This window comes from Pseudorca crassidens, chromosome 12 (genome assembly GCF_039906515.1).
Source record: "Pseudorca crassidens isolate mPseCra1 chromosome 12, mPseCra1.hap1, whole genome shotgun sequence".
NCBI classification, from domain to species: Eukaryota; Metazoa; Chordata; class Mammalia; order Artiodactyla; family Delphinidae; genus Pseudorca; species Pseudorca crassidens.
In genome coordinates this window covers 17,509,074-17,515,073 of record NC_090307.1, presented here as the reverse complement: position 1 = coordinate 17,515,073, position 6,000 = coordinate 17,509,074, and the positions used below count along the sequence as shown (strand labels likewise).

Below are 6,000 nucleotides of genomic sequence, written 5' to 3'. Positions count from 1 at the left end.
AAAATAAATAAATGTATAATAAAAAAAAGAGGACAGAAAATTGGGGTGGCAGCTGGACGAGTGAATGGAGTCAAGAGACGAATTTTTTTTTTACTTTTATTTAATTTTTGAATTTTATTTATTTTTTTATACAGCAGGTTCTTATTAGTTATCCATTTTGTACATGTTAGTGTATACATGTCAACCCCAATCTCCCAATTCATCCCACCACCACCACCACCCACCAGCCGCTTTCCCCCCTTGGGGTCCATACGTTTGTTCTCTACATCTGTGAAGAGACGAATTTTTTAAAGTAGGAGAAATTAAAGTGTGTTGGCAGGCTGCTGGGAGGGAACAAGCAGAGAGCAACATTTTGATGATGCAGGAGAGGAGCAGGGCTGAACCACTGCCCTGGAGTAGGCGAGGCCAGGGACAGTCTAGTGCACAAGTTCCAGGGCTGCAGCTCGTCCAGGGGAATGGATGAGAGGGAGGGTAGATGGTATCGTGTTGACGCAACATGGTGGTAGAAGATATGCAGGTGCGGAAGCTCTGCTCTGGTTGCTTTTCGTTTCTCAGAGAAGTCATCGGGTGAGAGCGAGAATGAGGAAGGTGGTGCAGAGGCTTAGGGAGAGAGGAGAAGGTGTGCCAGGCAACCACAGGAGTGGATGCAGATGAAAGGACCCGGGAAATACAGATGGACCACCCGAATAATACCCACACCTCCGGCATAAAGTTGAAAAACTTCAGTTAGATGACACATGAAAAAGTGCTTAGAATAGTGCCTGACACAATCAACACAATAAATATTAGCCTGTCATTTGTTATTACTAGGCCACTCTCCTAAATGCTCTTAATTCTTAATTCAAGAATTGTCACTATTTCTAACAGACAGGGTTGAGTGAAGTCCCATGTTGTCTCCATTTTACAGTTCTTAGGATGAAAGCCTAGAAAATAGCCCCTTCACCTCAAAACCAATGGAGCCACGCCCGCTGAGGCCGACCCCCTGCACATGCCCGGGAGGAGTCTCTCCTGGAAGGCAGCCTTGGCCGGCAGCGGGCACGGCCACAGAACACCGTGTCCCGCTTGCTGAGAGGAGAGACCATTCCGATCAGGTAGCTCCTTGGTCATTACCGTCCTTGCCTTGGAATTTCATTAGGACCTGGTGTGGCTCCTGGGCTCCCAGTTTCCAGGGGCTTAGAGTGATGCTGCCTGTGGTACAAAGACAAAATCGCAAATAGCTGCCTGGTGTGCAGACTCGGGGGACTCTGTAGTACAGGGTCCTCTGTGGTGACCTGCCAGGCAGGAGGTGGGTTAACTATGAAGATGAAGATGAGACATCCATGCGGCGACAAGAGCAGGATGGCTGGGGAAATGCTGGGTGCGGTGGTGGGAAGTTCTGAACCAGGAGTCCCAAGGCTTCCGATATTATCCTCGCTCTGTCCTGATGCATCGCATTACCTTGAACTGTTCAGGGTCCTTTTTGTGTAAATGGGAATGATGATGATGATGACGATGGGGATGACGGCTTTACTCTGATTCTAACAAAACACAGTCCCTGCCGTTCTAAAGTCGGTGCTACAAAAGGAAGGGAGGTGGGAAGGGGCACGTTTCCTGTGTCAGCTGTCTTCTGTCTGCACCTCCACAGCCACTCTCCACTCTGATCCACTCTGCTTCGTGCCCAGGGATGCGGGCCTGGATCTGGAGTGCATCTGTGGGTTCACTTGCCTTCTGGCTTTAGGTTCAGCTAAGGCAAGACCCCAGCTGGAGACCAGAGACTGGGCACAGCATGAAGTCAGGCAGTTGTTTGCCAAGAGTTGGTCACTGGAGGCCACGGCTCCTGCAGGCTGGCTTCCTCATCACCCACCCTCCCTGGGTTCTGGTGGCCCCTTGCTCTCCTGCCCTTCAGGAGGGGAGTAAGAGCTCCCCACGGCCGTTAGCCCTGTGGTGCTTCACATCCCTTACTCGTCTCCCTAATCCCTGCCCACACCTTTATGAAACTCTCTTCAAATGCCTCGTTTGGTTTTATCTGCTGTTTCCTCCTGGGACCTTGACTGAGTTCCTTTTCTAGTAAGGTCCAGACTCTCTTATCATCTCTCGACTGAGTGCAGGAATCACTGACAAACACTGACTAGTATTTATTGAACGGTTAACACATACCAGCTTCCACTTAGGTTACAAAAAGTAAAAAGCATCACTTACTGCAAAAGACCTAAAATCTCACTTGAAAGTCAAGGCATGTGCACATCAAAAAGCACAAAATGTGCCTCACACATGCTTGAAGAAGCTGAGTTCTTTCCCTCCCTACTAGAAGGAGAAACTTGCTTTCCAGTTGCTCAGCCCCTGGGCCTCTTGCCAAACTAGGTCCCCTACAAACCAGGTCCCCACAGAACCGGGAGGTGTAATAGAGAAACAGCAGGATGCCGGGTTGTAAGCTTTCCTACTGCAGCACATACTCTATCAGAATGTCCAGTTTGTTTATCTAGGTCCCCAACCAGACAATGAGCCCTGTGAACACAGGGACCCCAGTCCTCTCATCAACCATCCTCTTCTCCTCTGGACCACTGTGCTGGGCTCCCAACCGTTCTCCCTGCTTCAACCCCTGTCCCTGTCCTGTTAACTATTCCTCACGTGGTATCAGGAATGGCTTCCAAAATGACACATCTAATCCTGCTGCTCCACTGCTAAGACCACCCAAGGGCTTCCCCCTGCACCCAGGATAAAGTCCAGCTCCACATGCTACAGGGGCCTACGGATCTGGTGCCAACCTCACCCTCACCACGTTCCCAACCACACCAACCTTTCCGTTCCACAAACAAGCGAAGCTAAGTCTGACCCCTGGCCCATTGCACTTGCTGTTCCTTATTCCTGGAACGCCTGGCTGGCTCTTTGCTCTACTCTAGGCATCAGCTTAAACTCACACCCTTTATCACATCTCCTCTTACAGTTTCTACATCGCACTTAGCACCATATGCTCCCACAGTATTAGCACCATGAGAGTGGGACCTTGTGCGTGTCGTTCGCCACTAGATCCCCAGAGCATGGAACTTGGGCACAGAGTATGTTCTCATTACATAAAGAGTGGGTAAAGGCCTGCTATTCAGATGAGCTCAAAGATGCTTTGGAGGAATGTATTAGGAGCATAAAATTCTTTAAGTGAAAGTAAGGGGGAAATTAACCTGATGCTTTATGTTATTTTGGCAGGTTACTGACAAGAGCTGGCTAGCCAGAAAGGAAGAGTTGAGTCCACATGTAGGGGAGGTGTCGGGCTATGCCCCTGGGGGTCCTTATAAGAAACTTTGGGGGGTTTCCCTGGTGGCGCAGTGGTTGAGAGTCCGCCTGCCGATGCAGGGGACACAGGTTCGTGCCCCGGTCCGGGAAGATCCCACATGCCGCGGAGCGGCTGGGCCCGTGAGTCATGGCCGCTGAGCCTGCACGTCCAGAGCCTGTGCTCCGCAACGAGAGAGGCGACAACACTGAGAGGCCCGCGTACCACAAAAAAAAAAAAAAGGAAGAAACTTTGGGGAGCTTCTGTCCTTCACATAGGTTGGGTGGGGGCAGGGAGCTGTGCAGAGCCACTTCACTCTCTTCTCCCCACTCCCCTTTATTTTCCTTTCTCTCTTTCAGTCTTTCCTTCATCTTCTCCCATGGGTAATGAAACACTGGCCTCATCTAGCACTACTGCCTCTCTTTAAGACTTCAAAAGTCTCTCTTTAGGAGGTCCCAGGGACATCAGAGGAGGGACCAGATTTTTTTAAAAAAATAAACATCAGAGTTTAAACAATGTGGCATGGCATTATGTCAGTTAAGATGCCTTTGGTCAAATTAAGCCCAGACTCAACTGGTTTAAACAGTAAAGAAGATTTATTTTCACATATAGCTAGAGGTCCTGGTAAAGGGAAGCTGCTAGATCAGTTAAATCAATTCCTTGCAATATCCTCAAGGACCCGGTTCCTTCTGACTTTCTACCTTATCATCCCCAGTGTTAGATTTGTCCTCAGCTATCTCCCCTCATGGTCACAAGGTGGCTGCCACCATTCCAAACCTCATGACAAACATGACAATGTCCAGGGGAAGAAGAGTGACTGCTTTTCCCTCAGGTCTCATTTTAAAACAGAGGTAATCTTTCTCAGAAACTCTCCCAGACACTTCCTTTCATGTCCTATTGGCCAGAGCAAAGCCAAATGTGGCAAGAGAATGAAATCACCATAGTGAGATTAGACTCATCGAGAATTGTTCTTGAGCAGGAGATGAGGGTTGGGGAGTTTGCCAAAGTGCCTATTCCAGGTACCAGCCAAGAATCTCACGCCATTCTGAGGTTATTAGGTAGAAGGTGCATAGTTAGCCAAATTTCAGTGTAATGACCATTGTGAAATGCAGAACGCAAAAGATTGCTAGCCTATAAAATAATGGGAAAATATATCATTGACGAGAACAGAGAAAACAAGTGCCTAATTCTAACTCTTTGGTAGAGAGTGGGGAATGAACAGGAAACTGGGGATGCTTTCTCAGAGGAGATGCCAATAACAAAGCCAAGATACCTTGATATTTACTGTATGCCCAGCACAGAGCCTGGTGCGTTACATAATTAACTCATTTAATCCCTTCAATAGCCCTATGACGTATGTACCACTCTTTCCCATTTGAGTAAGGAGACTGAGGCATGGAGAAGTTAAATAGCTTTTCCCAGGTCACCAAGTTAGTTAACTGGCCTCTGGATTCAAGTCCGGGCAGGCTGATTCCAGACCCGTTCTTTTACTCAGTCCCTGGACTATTCGTTCTCCTTAATCTTGAGAAAGATTTCCAAAGGGACAAGCATAAGCTCCCCATGTGTTTACACTGAAGTAGGAAGTCTAGGCAGAAGTGACAGCAAATAAGATGAGTTGAAGGAGACAAGAAGGTTCAAGTACACCTGCTAGAAAGTGATTACCTGGTTCAGGTAGGAGATGGTTAGGAATTTGGTTAGGTGGTACAAAAAGAAAGGAAGAGGCAAATTGAAAAAAATATACAATTTTCAAAGGAAGAAATACTACCACTAACACTGATATAATTGATTATGGGTATTACCAGAACAGAAGTTCATGCCAGCAGATCTTAAGAAAATAGAATGTCTATAAAGGATTCACAGGACATAGAACCAAACCTAGAAAGCCATTCAGTGTCCATGCAAGTTGGCTGCCAAAGTCACTCTGGTAGCTCCTCAGTCTCTTCCAGTCAATGTTCCCCATGTTCTCCCTCCACGTTCCAAGGGAACTGAGAGCCTTTCTCCTTGGTCACCGTAGGGGCAACCAGCCAGTGGATGGGTGGACCCACTTCTACTCCAGTCAGTGCACAGAGCACAGCCTCGAACTGCTTCCCTACCAGAGCTACGGGCAGGGCAGTGTCAGCCAAATGGGGTGACCATGATGTAAGCCTAGGTAAAGGAGGAAGAAGATTCAAGGCTGATTTACAGGATGAAAAGGATGAGGCCCTTGGGAGTGACGAAATGGTTGGGAAACATTTAAAAGAACTAGTTTGTAGGAGGAAAGAAGATGATGTGTTCAGTTTCGAACAAGTTAGGTTTAAGAAGATGGCACATCCAAGAGATGGCATTAGAGGGACGAGACTGGAATGCAGGTCAGGACTGTATACGCAGATACGAGACTCAGTCAAGTAGCTGATCATCCAGTTATTGGGCATGTGTCTATCCTAGGTTCTAGAACTGTCCTAGGTTCTAGAGCTGCAGCAGTGATCAGAATGAGGCCTCTGCTCTTGTTTGGCTTGCTTCCTAATGTTTAAGCCCTTGAAAATAAGTGACCCTTTGCACAAACCCTCACACTGTTCCCTGTATCCTGTGTGACCATGCAGAGAAAAGAGAGAGGTTGAAGTCATGTAATTTGGGAAGACAAAATAAAGATGGTGAAGAAGAAATAAGACTGGGAGGGCACCCTCAGAGAAGAACAGGGAACCGAGAGAATGTCATTTATGGAAGGAGGAGTGAGTTTAAAGAAGAAATTAACATCCATTGGCTCCCGGCTAATAGTG

At 47.6% G+C, this 6,000-nt stretch overlaps 1 long non-coding RNA gene across 1 annotated transcript in view; it reads right to left on the bottom strand.

Moving 5' to 3' along the window:
• Window positions 1-233: 233 nt before the first annotated feature.
• Window positions 234-6,000, bottom strand: part of LOC137203256 (uncharacterized) — a 15,802-nt gene continuing 10,035 nt past the window's right edge. Inside the window, exon 3 of the long non-coding RNA XR_010933011.1 lies at window positions 234-1,188. This is a non-coding gene — a long non-coding RNA (uncharacterized lncRNA). The remainder of the gene's footprint in view (window positions 1,189-6,000) is intronic.